Genomic DNA, 20,487 nt, shown 5'->3' with positions numbered 1-20,487 from the left:
TATTTTGTGCACAGGAATCACTTTTAGTTACCCGTGTGTACTATAATCTTATCCTCGGGTAAAATTTATGCCTGCATTTCCTCTATTTGCCGAATGCAGAGGTAGAGTGCTCTGTTTCCGCCGAGAGCAGTAATTCTCCATCAGAGTGATATTTATAGTGCCCCTATCAGCTCCGCAGGTGCCATTAACCTCTGGATAGCTGCAGCAGTAAAATTCATGACACTTTCAAATTCTGAAAATGGCTTCCAGACATAGCTTGCAGCTGATTAAGTCTCCTCTGAGGGAATTTGATGTCTCGCTGCTACTGTGTTATAATGAGGAAAAAAAAAAAAAAACTCAATCGAAAGCGACTGCAACAGTTGTTTGTCTTAAGGGCTGCTAATTCAAAAATGTCTCTTTTGAATCGGCTCATTCTTAGAACCGACTGCGCAACATGTGCATTAATTCTAATACTTGGGCCGGCCGGGATGGCCGAGCGGTTCTAGGCGCTACAGTCTGGAATCGCCCGACCGCTACGGTCGCAGGTTCGAATCCTGCCTCGGGCATGGATGTGTGTAATGTCCTTGGGTTAGTTAGGTATAAGTAGTTCTAAGTTCTAGGGGGCTGATGACCTCAGAAGTTAAGTCCCATTGTGCTCAGAGCCACTAAAACTACAATAGATTTTCGTCACGATCGTGGAAAATTTGTAATTGAAAGGACAAACACGGTGAATCCATTCACTAAAACGTCTTGTCCTGACCTCTGAAAAGACGTTCTCCAATCGCCGAAGGCGTCTACCTAAAACACACTTTGACTTTCGAGTAAGTTTTCTTGTTTGATTCAGGTACAGGGGTTTAACAAATGATTAGTACACTAAATACATTGAACATGAGTTTAGTTACAGTAAGATAGACATCGTTTGTAATCAATATAATGAAAAGAATGACGAATTATAATATGTAAATGTGAGATAGTAGAGGGCGACAAGTAGACAGTCACCAGATTCGAGAGTAAAAATCTTGAAAATTAAATTAATAATTCTGAATAAACAGTGTGAACTCCCAGAATATGTTGAGATATGAAATAGGGATGAGATGCAATCTACACACTGGAGACCATTCGATAAAGTGTACTGACTTAAAAGTTGAGTACGACGAAAAATTAATGCGTTCCTTGCCCAAAAATGAGAGTATGAGGATTTTCTAATTTTTATTTCGTAGTGAGGGCGACAAGTTGCCTCTGCATTGTGACTTTCCAAATAACGTGACAGAGAATTGCAGCGCTATTTCTCTCTTTCTCTCCCGTGACAGAGATATGTGGAATGCTTTGTGTAGACACCTGGAAGAGGATTTTACGTAGCGTCTCAGATCCTAGGTTTGAGAGACTTTGAGGTAATGATGAGACATACTTTGTGGTAATGAAGACGTACCCGATGAGTGGTACAATAATTGTCTCTGCTTTCTGTTGACTTCGGCTAATTACCTCACAGGCTTCAACTATTATGTACATTTAAACTCCAAAATTAAATGTAGAATACCGCCATTTAAGGCAAATGGCATTTTTCTAGTCCTAGACCGGTTCATGGCTTTAACGTGTCACAAAAATTGTATTCAGCGAACAGTCTTTATGTCCCAGGATGTAAGCTGAAATATATTTTGGTGAGGATAGCTTTGGAATATGGGACATTAGGACAAGAGAAATATAAACTGGAAGTTTTAAGTCAGTTTAAGGAGCGTGCGTGGATGGCTCACTCTAGTGCTGCAGTCACAATCGATAGTACAGTCCATCTGAGAGAGAGACATTCGTATTACACTGAAGCGCCAAAGAATCTGGTGTAGTCATGAATATTCAAATACAGAGCTATGTAAACAGGCAGAAATACGGTGTTGCAGTCGGCAGCGCCTATTTAAGACGAGTGTCTTGCGCAGTTGTTAAACAGGTTACTGCTGATACTATGGCAGGTTATCGAGATTGAAGTGAGTTTTTAACGTGCTGTTATAGTCGGCGCGCGAGCGATGGGACACAGATTTCCGAAGTAGCGAAGAAGTGAGGATTTTCCCGTACAATGATTTCACGTGCTTACCGTGAATATCAGGAATAAGGTAAAACATCACATCTCCGACATCGCTGAGACCGGAAAAACATCGTGCAAGAATGGGACCAACGACGACTGAAGAGAATCGTTCAACATGTTAGAAGTGCAACCCTTCCGGAAATTGTTGGAGATTTCTACTGGGCCATCAACAAGTGTCAGCGTACGAACCATTCAACGAAACATCATCGATATGAGCTTTCGGAGTCAAAAGCCCTCTCGTGTACGCTTGATGAGTGCACGACACAAAGCCTAACTCCTGGCTTCCGCCCGACATTCGACTGTTGATGACTGGAAACATGTTGCCTCGTCGGACGAGTCTCGTTTCGAATTGTATCGAGAGACAGCCTCATGAATCCACTGATCCTGCATGTCAGCAGGGAACAGGGGACGGCGCAGCGTATGCCAACTTCCTCAGACGAATTCTTCCTCTGGATGAAGTGCCGCTAAGAACCAGAATCATTCTTTCATTCAACGAGTGCACAAGTGTATCGGTGTCCAGGGTCACCACTTCGAGCACCTTTGAATGTTCTACTCCTGGGCTATGGTACAGGAGAGTCAAAGTCAATTTTATGTTATGTTTTTACTTGGTTTTCATTTGTTTTGTGACAACTCCAGCAAGTGGAAGAGTTTGTGATCCCGGACCCAGTCAGTGTTGTGTTATGTAATTAATAATGTTGTGTTTCAGTGAATGGTATACTGCGATACATTTTTGAATAGGTCCTTAGGAGAGGAAATGAATTACCGAATAAAAAATACGGGACTGTGTCAAATGCCTTACTAAAATCAAGGAACACGGCAAAAACCTGAGTGCCGTTGTCCACTGCGCTGTGGATCTCACGGAGGAGCAGAGCGAATCTAGTTTCGCAGGATCTCTGTTTGCGGAATCCATTTTGATTTTTATAGACGAGATGTTCATTTTCCAAAAACCTCATAATTCTTGAGCATAAAACATGTTCCATAATTCTATAATAGATTGACTTTAACGATATAGGTCTATAATTGTGTTGCTCTGGAATGACCTGCGCTTTTTTACAGTCGTTAGGTACCTTCCGTTGCTCAAGCGATCACTTTCAAGAAAAATGTACCCCCATCGGAATTCCTTATAAAGCTTCGTAGTACTGTATGACATGATATTCGAACTGACACATTTGATCGACACGACTACTGTAAAAAGCTAGATCAAGAAAGGTATTCCGCAGATCAAATTAAAACTTACGTTACAGCACAGGATGTACCAGCATTAGAGAAAAAAAGTGGAATTGATTTTAACGCAATGTCTCTGAAACACTACGATATTTGTGTTTGTGACGTGCGTCATCTGGAGTTTTGAAGGAATTTACTTTTTGTTGCTGCATTTTTTACTTTCGTAGATTTTGCGGAAAAAGCATTTACTCTGCTATTTCATAACGGTTTGCTTTCATTTCGTAGTGCGTTTTGTTTTATTATACGCGACTGAAAAGTCGCTTCAGCTGAACACACCGATATTGGATGTTGGCTTCTTCTCGTAACGGAATGACGATGCGGCGTTTGAAGTCATACGTCTGTAAACAGAAAGAGAACAGAACACTGGCACTATTTAATTTACGTCTACATGCGTTTTTGCAATGTAGATTGGGGAGATTGTAGCCCGACGTCTAGGTTGCGATGAAAGGCGACTGTCTGGTTATGAGGTGGCAAAGTGTGATATTGAGCGCTTCAGTTCGCTCTTGAGTTTAACTTTTACGATAACTCTGGATTTCGGTAGACGTCTGTACCCTTTATATCTTATGGACATCGTCTACATTATCTAAAAGTGGGCTGAGGTATTTCCTGTTGGTTGCTTGGCTGTTTGGCGCAAGCTGTGGCAGAGTTGGGAGGGTCTGTGACCGGACTCGTAAAATTCGCCGTCAACTCTGGGACAGAGTGTGATCAGCTCGTTATCGCCCGTTACTCTCTACAGCGCAGAGTTCCGCGGTGGCGTTAACTTCCCGCCCCTGAAACTCGGTAACTCCTTACTCCTGACCGAGGTACACCTTCGCTTAATATTAACCACCAATACATCAGCTCATCTCAGAGTATGCTTATTTCGAATCCACTTGCATTCCTTTGTTCTGCTGACATTCTTCTATCTTAATATGTCGTGGTTTACCATCTGAACACCTTCATATTGTTATAGCTTATAACTCCAGAACTTGTGTGTTAGGTGTACTGTAGTACGTATTTCAAATTTGTTTTAGCTGCTAGCTGTCTTTAGTTACATTAATGAATCATATTATCACATTCTGGGGTCCATTTCTTTACTCTTTTCCTTTACTTGTCTATTTGTAATTGTTTTTCTCGCAAGCTTGTCACTTCGCTCCTTCCTTTTTTCCCCTCTTGTTTCTATTATCTTTATTCCCTTTCCTCTTTTTTCTGCCTTTTGTTTCCTTTGTCTTTCGTTTTTATACACGACTGGCAATTAAAATTGCTACACCAAGAAGAAATGCAGATGATAAACGGCTATTCATTAGACAAATATATTATACTAGCACTGACATGTGATTACATTTTCACACAATTTGGGTGCATAAATACTGTACCCAGAACAACCACATCTGGCTGTAATAACAGCGTTAATACGCCTGGGCATTGAATCAAAGAGAGCTTGGATGGCGTGTACAGGTACAGCTGCCCATGCAGCATCAATACGATACCACAGTTCATCAACAGTAGTGACTGGCGTATTGTGACGAGCCAGTTGCTCGGCCACCATTGACCATACGTTTTCAATCTGCAAGAGATCTGGAAAATGTGCTGGCCAGGTCAGCAGTCGAACATTTTCTGTACCCACAAAGGCCCGTACAGCAGCTGCAACATGCGGTCGTGCATTATCCTGCTGAAATGCAGGGTTTTTCAGGGATCGAATGAAGGGTAGAGCCACGGGTCGTAACACATCTGCAATGTAACGTCCACTCTTCAAAGTGCCGTTAATGCGAACAAGAGGTGACCGAGACGTGTAAGCAATGGCACTCCATACCATCACGCCGGGTGATATCCCAGTATCGGGATGACGAATACACGCTTCCTATGTGCGTTGACCGCGATGTCGCCGAACACGGATGCGACCTTCATGATGCTGTAAACAGAACCTGGATTCATCCGAAAAAAATGACGTTTTGCCATGCGTGCACCCAGGTTTGTCGTGGAGTACACCATCGCAGGCGCTCCTGTCTGTGATGCAGCGTCAAGGGTAACCGCAGCCATGGTCTCCGAGCTGATAGTCCATGCTGCTGCAAACGTCGTCGAACTGTTCGTGCAGATGGTTGTCGTCTTGCAGATGTCCCCATCTGTTGACTCAGGGATCGAGACGTGGCTGCACGATCCGTTACAGCCATGCGGATAAGATGCCTGTCATCTCGACTGCTAGTGATACGAGGCCGTTGGGATCCAGCACGGTGTTCCGTATTACTCTCCTGAACCCACCTATTCCATATTCTGCTAACAGTCATTGGATCTCGACCAACGCTAGCTGCAATGTCGCGATACGATAAACTGTAATCGCGATAGGCTACAATCCGACCTTTATCGATGTCGGAAACGTATTGGTACGCATTTCTCCTCCTTACACGAGGCATCACAACAACGTTTCACCAGGCAACGCCGGTCAACTGATTTTTGTGTATGAGAAATCGGTTGGATACTTTCCTCATGTCAGCACGTTGTAGGCGTCGCCACCGGCGCCAGCCTTGTGTGAATGCTCTGAGAAGCTAATCATTTGCATATCACAGCATCTTCTTCCTGTCGGTTAAATTTCGCGTCTGTAGCGCGCATCTTCGTGGTGTAGCAATTTTAATGGCCAGTAGTGTACATTCTTGCCTTCATACCTATTTTTACACTACACTACACTACCCAAGAAGCTAATCTGCAACTTTGAAGCTTCTGTTGTAAGATCTGGAGCAACAAACTCCATTCATAAAGGGTAAAAGACAAATATATATTTGTAAGCTAAAGAATATATTGATATTGTACCTACAGAATCTATCAGCGTATTCATGTTCCTACGAGAGACTGATGTTGCTAGAAGGGGAAATACATATATAGCCTCTGCCGCCTATTGCCAACCGATAAAGAATGAGCACCTTGGACCAATGGGGAACAGAAAGCGTTACCGACGCCCTTTCATAAGTGGGACAGTTTTAGACGACAACGTTAAAGCAAATTCCCTGCTACCATCTTCCATCTACGAGGGGACTACAAAAGCTAAGATACACATTATTATGGCAGGTTAGATAACTTTATTGATTGCTATACTACACTTCAGAGTGAGACATAACGGGGAGGGGGAGCGATAAAAATATGGAAACAACAAAAAAATGGTTCAAATGGTTCAAACGGCTCTGAGCACTATGGGACTTAACTTCTGAGATCATCAGTCCCCTAGAACATAGAACTATTTAAACCTAACTAACCTAAGGACATCACACACATCCAAGTCCGAGGCAGGATTCGAACCTGCGACCGTAGCGGTCGCGCGGTTCCAGACTGTAGCGCCTAGAACCGCTCGGTCACAGCGGCCGTCTGGGAACAACAAAAACACAACATATCACCGTGCTTAAAACGGTGTAGGAAACCCATTGGCATTCAAACAGCTTACAACTGTCTCAAACTGTATGGTTTTCAAAGGAATCTTATATCAACCTTGCCGCAAAACAGTAGGAAGTTCAGGTGACGATGGTGGAGGTGGGTAGCGATCACGCACCCTTCTCTCACTACCAGGCCACCACGTAGGCTCTCTAATATTGTGTTGTGGTGACTGTGGTGGCCAGGGGAGATCCGACAATTGATTCTCGTGGTCATCACAAAACCAGTCCCGGGCTATGCGTGCTCTCTGTATGTTCCAAGAGGACAAGCCATTGTTCAGTCACCACTGGGGAACAAACATTGTCCCATGGATTGGACTGATCACCCAAAATAGTCACATAATCCTTGGCGGTAATGCGATCTTAGAGTAACCATGGGTCCCTTGGAATATCACGATATGGCTGGCCACTTCATCACCGAACCCGCGCAATGTTTAACTCTTCGGACGTAAACTCGGTCAGAAGATGGGAACAGTGTGTAAAAAGACCGATAACTTTCTTCCATTGCTTCATAGTCCAGGTTTTATGGTCTTGGCTTTACGTTTTCCTGTTTCGGGCATTTGCATTGCTGATGATCCGTTTTGGAATTCCTTCTCTCCCAGCAATTTATTGCTTGTGGTGCTCCCTTCGTGTTGTTTTGGTGCTGACGCGGTTCGCGTGTGCAACACTCAGGTCTGCAGTGACTTTTGCAACTGTGGTCCTCATGTTTTTCGACACAGTACTCTTCTGCGACCGCCCGTCATGAGTACTGAACACTCAGTGTCGTCCGCTTAGTGGATGATGTTTTTCCACTGCCCCTGTGAACGGTATAAATCTTATATATGATGCCTCTTCAAACGCCAAACACTCTAGTTGTCGATGTTTGGAAGGACTCACCACATACACACCATCAATCTGCCCACGTTCCAGTTGACTTGGCCCCGACATAACGCATCACAACTACACAAAACACTGCATGAACACGACTGATACTTGCAACGTGTTGACCCGCGCGGGATTAACCGAGCGGTCTCCTTGCTTAGGTGTTTGCCGTTACACTACCGCACTGGCATAGCTAACACAGCCACACTGACTGTCCTTGTCCAATGCCGTCCCTAACAAAACTTCAAGTCGCATCTTGAACTTATTTTCCTCTCCTTGACGATTTTGTTCAGGAGAGCGTTCGACGAGGGTATTCCAGGCAGCTCTATTACTATGCCACTGTGGTGGTGTAATGGCTAACATACACGCCTAGTAAGCAAGGAGACCTGCGTTCAAGTCATGGCTGTAGCACAAATTTTAATTCATTTCTTGAGCTTCAGTCATCATCGTAGATAAAGATGTGACTCAAAGGTCCCAAGGAAAATTTAGGTATATCAGATCTATATTGATTGAACTCTTTGGTACATGCACGCTCGAAATTTTGACAGTATATCTCACCATGATCCACAATGGTCATCTTGTAGTGTCTGCTACCAGAGTCTGATGAGTATCTTCTTGGCGGTCTCGCCGTTGTTGAAGAATCCAGTGACGAAACACGCTGCTCTCATTTGTATCTTCTCCAGCTCCTGTATTTATTCCACGTGGTAAGGATCCCAGACCATCTAGCATACTCAACATCGATCGAACATGTGTTTTTTTAAGACCCTGGTCTTGTGATGAATTAAATGTTTTTAGGATTCCTCCGATTTGCTTTTCTTACCGTCTGCCACAATTATATCGGTATTGCTATACATTCGGCGCCAGCTTTTAAGCGTTGCTTCTAAATAAATTTTGAACAAGATCTGAGCCAAACCGGCTACTCGTGAAGGAACTCCTGCCAGGTTCAGTTTTGGGTCTACACATATTCCTTATATGATGTGAATGACCTTCCACTTAACATTCATCAAGCAGAATCTGTACTTTTTCCAAACGATATTAGTATAGTAATAAATTCAGTTACCCAGAAGAGTTGTCAGTAAGGTTTCTCAAACAATTATTACGTCGTTCTCTGAAAATGGGCTCTCACTAAATTTTAATGAAACACTGGACAAGTAACAGAATCAGATCAAAGATAGAACATGAATAGGTCTCAGCAACCAGAAAAGACTGCTCTAAATTTTGGATATACATAGTTTTATTTAATCGTATGGCTAGGGCCCCCCGTCGGGCAGACCGTTCGCCGGGTGCCAGTCTTTCAATTTGACGCCACTTCGTCGACCGGCAGTCGATGATTGGATGATGATGAGGACAGCACAACACCAAGTCCCTGGGCGGAGAAAATTCCCCGACCTAGCCGGGAATCGAATCCGGGCCAAGAGGATTGACAATCCGTCACGCAGACCACTCAGCTACATATACATAGTAATGAAAAATTTCAACTGTAAGAAGCATATAACTGAGCTGCTCAAACAATTAAGTTCAGCTGCTTTTGATCATCGTATAATTACTAGTCTTGCAAAAAACGAATCAACCTCATGACATATTTTACATATTTCCTCTAAATAATGTCTTACAGAATAATTTTCTTGGGTGACTCATCACTCTGAAAGAAAGTACTGATTGCACAAGAGCAACCACTAAGAATAATACGTGTATTCAGACACGGTCGTCATATAGGTACCTCTTCAAGGAGTTGAGCATTTTAACTGCACCATCACAGTACATAAATTCGCTAATAAAATTCGTCATAAATAATCCGCCACAATTGCAGAACAGTATGTATGTCCATACCTACACCACAAGAAGAAAAACTGATCTTTAATAATGGAAAATAAAGTTGTCAGTGGCTCGAAAAGGAATTCAGTATGCAGCGAGAAAAATTTTTGTCCCTTTACCCAACAACATAAAATGACTGACAAGTAGAAAATCTAGTTTTAAAACTAATCTAAAAATTTTTCTCTTGGATAACGTCTTTTACGCCAAGGACGAATTTTTGTTTAAAAACTGGTAGCCTGTAGAAAAACTTACGCTGCACGAATAGGAGTAAAACATATGTTCGCTAATAGTTCTAGCATTCACGTATACGTATCCTGTAAACTAACTATTTCTACAGTATTTTGATGAGAGATTCGTTCAGATGGTCTATGGAACATGAAACAAACAAACAAACAAAGTAAGTTGATAAGTGCATGCACGACTTTCTGCTGGTAAAAACACGAATTCCACAAGACCCAGCGAGGTTCGATCAGCGATAGCACCAGATTGACAAGGAAATTGCGTCACACTACGCCGCATGGTATTCTGCAGAACGATAATTCGTCAGTGCCGCAAATCCACAGCACGATAAGCTATCTGAGGCTGGCTGTGCTGCTCTACACACGCCCAGCGGCAGTTGTCACTTTCAGACAGTCCTCTCTCCGTAGCGGCGAATGTGTGCTGGCAGTACACCGGAGGTGTGGCGCGAGGAAGGCGTCCCTGTTTGGAATTGCACGATAGATGTGGCGGACGTGCAGTGAGTATATGGTGCTTTTCTTTTGCATCTTCGCAGCTGCCAGCGAACATTCGAGCCACTACATTACTGTCTGTAGCTGAGGAGAATGCGCCTGACACAAATGAAGTGGCGCAGTCGAAAGCGGAATATTACATGCCGTTCTAAAACTATTGTTAATGTAACGTCATCAGCATAGTGTGACTGGTTTGTTTATATACAAGCGCCGCAGATATATTAAACCATCGAACATCTTCAGCGTGTTGAGAATTCCGGAATAATAACGGTTTAAATTCTTCATTTATGCGGCTATGGGCTCAGTAGGTGATGTGTCAATAGTTTATTAAATTGACAGTGTGCGTGCAACTGCTGAAATGCATTTTTTGTCACGAACGTGTTTCTTCTTAATCAGTTAGAACATCGGTTGGACCCTCTTGTCTGTTTCTTGCTGGCACTGATATATCTTTTAAGTTGCTTTCATAATAAAAGTTACCTTTGGCGTTGACGCTTCAAATAAATAAATAAATAAATAAATAGACAAGAATATCAGTGTCAAAGGAAAAAAATCGTGTAAAATTGAAACTTCCCCTTTGTATGTAAAGAATGGCAGTGCTGGAAAAACTCTTACTTCAATTGATTTTCAATGAGCTGAGCAAAACTCAACGTACTCACAGTTCTCTCTTTACTTATTCTGAACATCACTGAACTGACACACAATATTTTTAGCGCAACGCAATCTGACTTTCAATAATGCGTATAAAAGAATGGCCCTGACTAACAATAACCTATACCTTTCACGAATCACTTACCTCACAAAAATCTTCGTTACTCGAACTACTGCAATACAGAGAGCGCCAATACTGCCAGTTAAATAAAAGATTCTAACTGCTGAAGGCAGTAACTACTGATAGGCATAGTTAGCAAATGAAAGATTTTGATAGAGAACAAACAATGTATTTACCTTAATAATGTTCAAAAGTCATCATATATATATATCTCAGTTCATGACATCCAGTCTTACAAATTTCCTTTTTCTGGCGAACACACGTCCATATCGTTCGCACATAGTAACCCCTCAAAACTCGGGCATTTCTCTCCCCACATCCACCACTGCTGGCGGGTCACCTCAAACTGCCCAACGCTACGCGCTGTTCACATCCAACCGCCCAACTCTACAATATCGGATATTCCAACAGTGAGTCCAACCAGCCACAGACTGCACACAGCGCAGTCAGCGATTTTCATGCAGAGCGCTACGTGGCGTCACCAACATTAAAACCTAAACAGCCTACTTACATAGCCCCCATGCTTCCCAAAAAAAATTTACATATTGTTTTAGGCAGTAGCCAATACTAACTTTCTACATTTTTTTGTATTCACGATAACATATATCAAATGCACACACTTACTGATACACTGTTGATCAAAAGCAAAAATTGCCCTCACAGTCCATAAAGACAGTCCTGATCATTCATCACAGTAAAATTGCAGTGTTTTTCTCAAAGGCTGAGCAGTAAAAGAAAATGCACACGGAAGTAGTGGATTTCCATGGTCTTGAAGAAGTAGTGTTGTCCTTCCAACGGAAAGACAATGCTGACTCTTGACATGCAGACAGGTAATGGGCCACAACAGAGCAAACCCACAGCAGAGTCAGTCGAAGTTTTGAAGAATATTGGTAGGTAGGTCATCACAGAGCAGACCCACAGTATTTCTCGTAGAGATAATGGTATTGGTGGGCCATTAAAGATGCAAACCCACTGTAGTCCTTGTAAAGATGGCCAACAGCCATCCGCTGCAACTGTGCAGGTGCGCAATCACCATCGAAGAGTCTTGCGGATAATATCGCTCGCTGTATTGCAGTAGTTCGAGTAACGAAGATTTTTATGAGGTAAGTGCTTCGTGAAAGGTATAGGTTATTGTTAGTCAGGGAAATTCTTTTGTAGGATTTATTGAAAGTCAGACTGCGTTGCGCTAAAAATATTGTGTGTCAGTTTAGTGGTGATCAGAATAAGTAAAGAGAGAACTGTCTGAGTACGTTCAGTTTTGCTCAGTTGTCATGAAAATCAAATAACGTAAGAGTTTTTCCAGCACTGTCATTCTTTACATACAAAGGGGAAGTTTCAAAATGTGCTCCATTGATAAGATCACTCCTGTATCGTGCATGAATTAACAGAAGTCTATTTGATGAGTTGCTATTTGCAGTGAAACGCACCACATTTTCGCTGTGTCAGAATTTACTGTATACACGATTGTCCTCCCAAGATTCATTCCAATATACGTTTCCGTCCTGGGAACGGAGATCTCTGATGGCCCCCTAAAGTGCAATGGTGTGCAGAATGTAAGGACGAAGTAACATACACTACTGGCCATTAAAATTGCTACACCACAAAGATGACGTGCTACAGACGCGAAATATAACCGACAGGAAGAAGATGCTGTGATAAGCAAATGAATAGCTTTTCAGAGCATTCACACAAGGTTGGAGCCGGTGGCGACACGTACAACGTGCTGACATGAGGAAAGTTTCCAACCGATTTCTCATACACAAACAGCAGTTGACCGGCGTTGCCTGATGAAACGTTGTTGTGATGCCTCGTGTAAGGAGGAGAAATGCGTACCATCACGTTTCCGACTTTGATAAAGGTCGGATTGTAGCCTACCGCGATTGCGGTTTATCGTATCGCGACATTGCTGCTCGCGTTGGTCGAGATCCAATGACTGTTAGCAGAATATGGAATCTGTGGGTTCAGGAGGGTAATAAGGAACGCCGTGCTGGATCCCAACGGCCTCGTATCACTAGCAGTCGAGATCACAGGCATCTTATCCGCATGGCTGTAACGGATCGTGTAGCCACGTCTCGATCCATGAGTCAACAGATGGGGACGTTTGCAAGACAACAACCATCTGCACGAACAGTTGGACGACGTTTGCAGCAGCATGGACTATCAGCTCGGAGACAATGGCTGCGGTTACTCTTGACGCTACATGACAGACAGGAGCCCTTGCGATGGTGTACTCAACGACGAACCTGGGTGCACGAATGGCAAAACATTTTTTCGGATAAAACCAGGTTCAGTTTACAGCATCATGATGGTTTGGCGACATCGCGGTGAACGCACATTGGAAGCGTGAATTCGTCATTGCCATACTGGCGTATCACCCGGTGTGATGGTATGGGGTGCCATTGGTTACACGTCCCGGTCACCTCTTGTTCGCATTGACGGCACTTTGAACAGTGGACGTCACATTTCAGATGTGTTACGACCCGTGGCTCTACCCTTCATTCGATCCTTGCGAAACCCTACATTTCAGCAGGATAATGCACGGCCGCATGTTGCAGGTCCTGTACGGGCCTTTCTGGATACAGAAAATGTTCGACTGCTGCCCTGGCCACCACATTCTCCATATCTCTCGCCAACTGAAAACGTCTGGTCAATGGTGGCCGAGCAACTGGCTCGTCACAATAGGCCAGTCACTACTGTTCATGAACTGTGGTATCGTGTTGAAGCTGCATGGGCGGTTGTACCTGTACACGCCATCCAAGCTCTGTTTGACTCAATGCCCAGGCGTATCAAGGCCGTTGTTACGGCCAGAGGTTGTTGTTCTGGGTACTGATATCTCAGGACCATTGCACCCAAATTGCGTGAGATTGTGAGTTCTAGTATAATATATTTGTCCAATGAATACCCGTTTATCATCTGCATTTCTTCTTGGTGGAGTAATATTAATGGCCAGTAGTGTAGCTCGATGCAACTTGGACCATACGTAGAAAGGACTGTTACAGTGTTGTACAAAACGTAGCTGAAAGAATTACGCAATTAGACGAACTGAAATAGCACTTTTGCTCAAAGACAGTATGTACATTGTACATTGAAGTCATCCAGATTTATTATGGTCTCCTGGACGCTACATAATGCGGGACGTAGATCTAAACTGTGTGTGTGTGTGTGTGTGTGTGTGTGTGTGTGTGTGTGTGTGTGTGTGTGTGTGTGGGCGCGCGCCATGGACTGCAATGCATGCTCTTCAGCACGCTGTCATGCTGGCCACAAGGTTAGTACGGAGTAGTCGTAGAGCGTTCCATTCCTTCACCAGAGCGGTTGATACCTGATGGATAGTCGTTGCTACATGTGGACGTGCTGCAGTGCGTCTGCCCAACGCATCCCTTACGTTCTCGATGGGATGTAAGCCGCGGGAACGGACAGGCCAAGTCATTCCCCCAAATATCCTCTCGTTCAAAGAGGTGTTAAATTTGCGCTGTTCGATGCGGTCGAACGCTGTTTACCATAAAAGTCAAGTCAGCTCAAAGAGGTGAGGCCAGGACGCCCATTAAACATTATGTCTCTCCACAGCATAACACCTGGACCACCAAACCGTTGACTTTCGACAACGTTCCTTGGTGCTTACGTATAGTGCCGTATAGGGTCCATCCAGAATCATTACCCAGGCTGGATCTTGTCTCACCCGTGATGAGCACGCGACCCCACTCCCCATTGGTCCAGCCTCAGTGTTCCTGGCACCATCGCAAACGGCGCAGCCGATGTGGAGGTGTCAACGGAATACAACCCACTCGTCGGCAGGCAGTGTGCACAACACTGTGGAGCGTGAGTTTGTGTGTGTATTGCAGTTCAGTTAAGTGTAGTTGCAATTGCATCCGCTGTTTGACGAAGGCCCCTTCTTGTCTGTTGCACAATGTAGCGGTCATCTGCTGCCGTAGATTAACGTGGTCGACCATCTCCCCTCGTCCTGGCGTTAGTGTCTGTGGTTCGAAACGCTCCCCACACCCGCGAAGCAGAGCTGTTGCTCCTGGGCTACACTCGTCACTGTCCGTCCTTCTTCCAGTTCCGCAACGATTATCCTCCGTCTGAAACCGTCCATGTGTTGTCTCCGAGCCATTATTTAATGAACCCCAGTACAGTGTACCGTAACTGCTTGATGATTGACTCATACTGTCTTTTCGCATTCCTTCGACTGCTTTGTGTTCCGGGACAACAGCATTCGACGTTATATCACGCTGACCTCACGCCATTTCACTTCCAACTGGGAGGTTTCTGGTAATATGTAACCGCACTTTAATTCATTTCCACCGGGTAGTCAACACACCGTGTTACTTTCGCTATTCCGTTATTAATATTTGCAGAGCAGTGTATTTTGCTGCAATTCATCGATGAAATCAGGAAAAAAACCGAAAACATCGCATCGTTCTTCATCACAACTATGCAGGGATGCACACTGCACGTCAAACGATTGGTCAATTAGCGGAGAAAAAAAATTTAACGTCTCATTGCTGGTACTCTTCTGATTCATTGCTAATTCACATACATCGAACAGAAAGTGCGTGGACAACAACTTTTATTAAAAAAATGGTTCAAATGGCTCTGAGGACTATGGGACTTAACATCTGAGGTCATCAGTACCCTAGAACTTAGAACTAATTAAACCTAACCAACCTAAGGACATCACACACATCCATGCCCGAGGCAGGATTCGAACCAGCGACCGTAGCGGTCGGGTGGTTCCTGATCGAAGAGCCTAGAACCGCTCGGTCACAATGGCCAGCCAACATTTATCAGCACAAAAAGTTGGTCGAGTCGTCCCAAAACCAGTTATTGAGGTATTAACACCAGAGTGGAAAAATGTTTCCAGCATTGGTTCAAAACCCACGCCAGAGTGTGTAAGTTTCAAAGGCGAATACTTTGATAAATAATATAAAGGTTACATATGTTTCTGGATGGGGTCCCTCTTTAGCAAAACACAATCCTATTTTTTATCCCAAACATGATTCACTGAGGTGAAACATGTTTGGGATAAAAAAATGGTGTTTTGCTAAAGGCAGACCCCATCCAAAAACATATGTATTGTTAAAGCAAAAGAGCTTCAACCCCAAGGTGAATATAAACACTTCTGAAAAGAACCAACTCAATTGTTTTTGTGAAACCTTAAATGGTGGTACTTGTATGAAGCTCGTGGGACAAATTATAAAACTGTAGTCTAATTGCGGCCGTATTCGCTGAATACAACGACCGTGACTGTCACGAAATATTTCTTACACTGGTCCCAACCACATTAAAGTCATATTACGTTTTAATTAAAACACATACCAATGGGTTTCGAGCATGTTTTGTTCGCCGTGAAGCAGATAGGCGTACGGATAACAGGTAGTACCAAAGCAAAAGGTGCATACTAGTGGAAAGTAACAAATTTCGAAAATCGTGATGATGGGAGCGATCGATGTTGTATAGTGGCTAAGGTACTGAACTAATATTCTGGAGAGCGACGGGTGAAATCCCCATACGGCCTTCCATATGTATCGGTTTCCGCGGTTTTCCTAAATCTCTGAAGGTGAATGCCGGGATGGTTCCTTTGAATATGAACCTGGCGATTTCATCCATCAATATGAACTAGTTTTCAGTTTCTAATGGCCTCTTCATCGCAGAACGTCAAATCCCTACACATACGTACTTCGTTTTGGTGGCGAACCGCACAATAACCCGGCAAAATACAGGAATGAGGTCATTCTTCTAGCAAAATCTGGGAAACTTATTCAATAAAATTTTTTGAGTTACGTGATTAAGCCCTACATGCAGGAGAACAAATTTTCTCAATTAACTAATAGGGAGAACAAACAAATCCACAATCATACGACGACTTCTTTAGAGATGAAGAAGGATTTTCATCGCGCAGTGCTCAAGTGATTCCTCGCAGGTGCATTTCGCAAGGGCAACTCCGCTATGTCTGTTTTTATCATAATGTAAATAATCTGATCGAAAATGTTCAAAACTGCTCTTATTTCATCCAGACAGAAAAGGAAATGCGGTCTCGAGAAGACTGCCAACAAAATACATTCCACTGTAAATCACAAGCTGTTCGCTGGTATTTGGCGTGATTTGCTGCCAAATTCTGCGATGTGGAAGAACACTTTTGAATGTAAACAAAATTTGTTTTCTTTAGAAACTTTAAAACAACCAGGTTATAGCAAAAATATGACGTTTATAACATGTGCGAATTACCGAAAAAGTTACTGCTTCTCCTGCTTTCGCTATAAGTATCACCCCAGTACGAGTAAATGAACAACTTGAAAATAATAAAAGTGATTTTAAACATTAAATTTTGTGTACGTCATACAGTCCCTTCCTGAAAATTTATTTACGATGACCCATTTTCCTAGGCCTTCCCTTTTCGAGGCTTTTATGAAAATATTAATAAAGAAAATACAGTGAGCATAATTTCGGCTTGTCTCCAGTGAAAGTAAGGTAGAATAAAACCAAAAATTGGGTTCCTTAGGGAGACTCGAAACTAGCAATTTCTGATTATCGCCATCTGCTTTCTCCGCCGCACCAGCCGCTGCTTGGATACAACGCTAACATAAATGATTCCTGCGTTGCCAGACAAATGCCAAAATGCCATTTTTTCGAAACTCTCGGCCATCTGGAGTTTCCCTTCTGTCACTTTCACTTCTAGGCAAGCCCTACCTGTACCATAAATTTGGACGAAATCGATGAAGACGAGTAATTGCGGTCGCCTTGTTAGTGTAACAAACCTGAAGGTTTGCACTGATTTTTGTCATCAACAGTCGGCACACTGGTTTAACGCGGCCCGCCACAATAACGTACAATTGAAAGAAGAGTTAAATCGCTGGGTGCAAGATTGGGACCTGACGATAGCGGCTCAAGTATGGACGTTCGTTTGAATTTCTTTGCTTCCTTAGTTGATCGGAAAACATTTGCACACAATATGCGAGGTCTTCGATTCTCCTTGACATTCCTGAAGGCAGCGGTGCGTCCAACATAAGGAAATTCAAGAGCCAGAGTACAAGTGCCCAGTAGTCGATGAGGCGGCAGTTTTTGGCTCCGTTGTTGCACAACTTCGCCAGCCTGGATACTGGACCTTGTATTTTCCTCTTCATCATGCACAGTTCTGCGGCCACTATTGAGTTCTGGAGACCACTGTCTGACCTTTCCTTCACTAATTACTGTAGGCTCATAAACTGGACACCACTCCTGATTCGTCTGGTATTACAGCTCGTTTTGCACACTGCAGTCGAATTGCAGAACGTGCTTCGAAACTGGCTGGAACAACGATTTTCAAAACCAGTGTCGTTTGGTTTGATCCATTCGCAAACGACTACCGAGAAAGAAACGAATGAGCTCTGTCACTTTGAATAGTAAGTATGTGGCGCTACGTTCGTACAGCTTCGTTCTAAGCTGCCAACGTGGGCAGGCGTGTTCTCAAGAAATGAAGGAATTAAAGACATTAGCTGCCAGTGGTCATTGATTTATACGAATGGGGAAAGTTGAAAATTTGTGTCTGACCGGAATCCGAACACAAGCCTCTTGCTTACTGGGCAAATGAGCTGACCACTACGGCATCTGGACACAGTAGTCACTACAGCCGCACGGACTACCTTAGCATGCCTCCCGTCGGACCCAAATTCTCAACTTACACCACACATTACATACTTAGGGCTCCTCTCATCAGCCTCATTACTCGCAGCATCTCGCAAATTCCCTTAGGAGTTCGAGCTTGGTTTGCATCTGCAGGCCGGCCAAAGTGGCCGTGCGGTTAAAGGCGCTGCAGTCTGGAACCGCAAGACCGCTACGGTCGCAGGTTCGAATCCTGCCTCGGGCATGGATGTTTGTGATGTCCTTAGGTTAGTTAGGTTTAACTAGTTCTAAGTTCTAGGGGACTAATGACCCCAGCAGTTGAGTCCCATAGTGCTCAGAGCCATTTGAACCATTTTGCATCTGCAGTGTAATCGCATTTAATTCTATGTGTGGTGTCTGTCTTTTTTTTTTTTTCGGACTTGTCCGAAAGAACAGACGCCACATATACAAACGTGGCTTCATTAATGAAAGTCCGTTCAAATGGGCTGTCAAGCTATATTTGTGACTGGATTCATAATGTATTGGTAGGGACGAGGCATCATGTTACCTTCCAGAGAGCGCCATTGACAGGTGTGGGAGTAACACTAGACGTTCAACAAGCGAATGTGCAAGAACCTTTAACGTTAATTTTTTCTATTAACTGACCTGGCAAGCCACATTAATAGTTCCCTTAGATTTTGTGCATATGACAGTTACTTGTAATGCAGTGCTGTCTTACAAAAGTCGCGTAATATTCAGTAAAATCTTGACACTATTTCAACTGGTGCAAAAATTAGTAACACGGCCCAAATGGTTAGAAGTGTAGAATTTTGGGGTTCACAAAACGCAGAAACATAGCGTCCATTGCATCACAGATGGGGTCAATCAATTTATACGAATACCTGGGTGCATCACTTTGTGTAGGTATATAGTGGCCTGTCGTAGGTAAACAACTGGTAGACTTCGGTCATTCGTAACTTTCTGAGAAAATGCCATCAGACTGCAGACGAATTTGCTTACATCCATCCTACACTATTGTTAAACTCACATCAAATGAATTCACAATTGCGAATAAGAACTATCATCAGCTGTGGAATGGAATGACAACAACGAAAATTTTTACTTGACCGAGACTCGAACCCGGATTTCCAGCTTGTCGCGCGCAGTCGTCGTACCATTTGGCTATCCGCGCACGAGTCGCGGCCAGACCCAAATTTTCACCTGTCGCCAACCATGCGTCTACGACCTGTGCTCGTACGTCTATTATGTATATTCCCGTATCGGTCAGACGTTGTTCTTGAAAGTACTTGATGTATCGTGCATCCATTATGTGTATTCCCGTAAAGGTCAGACGTAGTTGAAAAGGAACTTTACATCGTAATCAGAATAATACAAGACACTGCAATATGGTATATATCATTTTTTAAAGTCTCTGGCACCATACCAAATAGCACTAACAGAAAGCCGAACGTAGACAAAAGAAGGCAGCACGAATGGTCAGAGGCTTCAGAATGAATTTTTTACTCGACAGTTGAGTACGCGCTTTTCATACTCGGGGATGAAAACTGTGTGCCGGACCGGGAGTCGAACCTGGGAATTTGCTCTACAGACTGAACTACCCAAACACGTCTCAAAAGCAAAGGTTCTGGTCTCGAGTTTCGGTCCGGCACACAGTTTTACCTGGCAGGAAGTTGCGGTCACAAGTGTGTTCGACGCAGGGAAGATCGTCACGAAAATGATGAAATCCATAACTGAGAGACTCCTGAAGACAGACGCCAATTAACTGACGCACGGACGCTTATTAAGTTTAGAGAACGCGTATCAATGTATCTAGTAATATACTATAGCTTGAAACATATCACTCCCTAGGGACCGGGAAGAGAGGATTAGACAGACTACGACGAGGGTAGAGGCACTTCAACGGTTATTCTTACGATGTTTCAGATACTAATGCAACTGGGAGAAACCTTAACAAGTGGAACATTGGAAAACTCATCTTTGCGATACACTCAGATGAAAAAAAATCGCAACACCAATACATAATTAATGTGGAGTAATGAAATTTCG

At 43.5% G+C, this 20,487-nt stretch overlaps 1 protein-coding gene across 6 annotated transcripts in view; it reads left to right on the top strand.

The window, feature by feature from the left end:
* Positions 1–20,487, top strand: part of LOC126252287 (calcium uptake protein 3, mitochondrial-like) — a 558,826-nt gene that overhangs the window by 513,367 nt on the left and 24,972 nt on the right. The window contains exon 1 of one of the 6 annotated variants that reach the window (XM_049953164.1): positions 9,959–10,084. The exons of the other annotated variants lie outside the window; for them this stretch is intronic. The gene's annotated coding sequence lies outside the window, so the exon portion shown is untranslated. Of the gene's footprint in view, positions 1–9,958; positions 10,085–20,487 lie in introns of those variants that run through there. 6 annotated transcript variants of the gene reach the window in all.

The sequence above is a fragment of the Schistocerca nitens genome, chromosome 4 (genome assembly GCF_023898315.1).
Source record: "Schistocerca nitens isolate TAMUIC-IGC-003100 chromosome 4, iqSchNite1.1, whole genome shotgun sequence".
NCBI classification, from domain to species: Eukaryota; Metazoa; Arthropoda; class Insecta; order Orthoptera; family Acrididae; genus Schistocerca; species Schistocerca nitens.
Note: the sequence above shows the minus strand (reverse complement) of the source record. Positions and strands in the feature narration are given on the sequence as shown.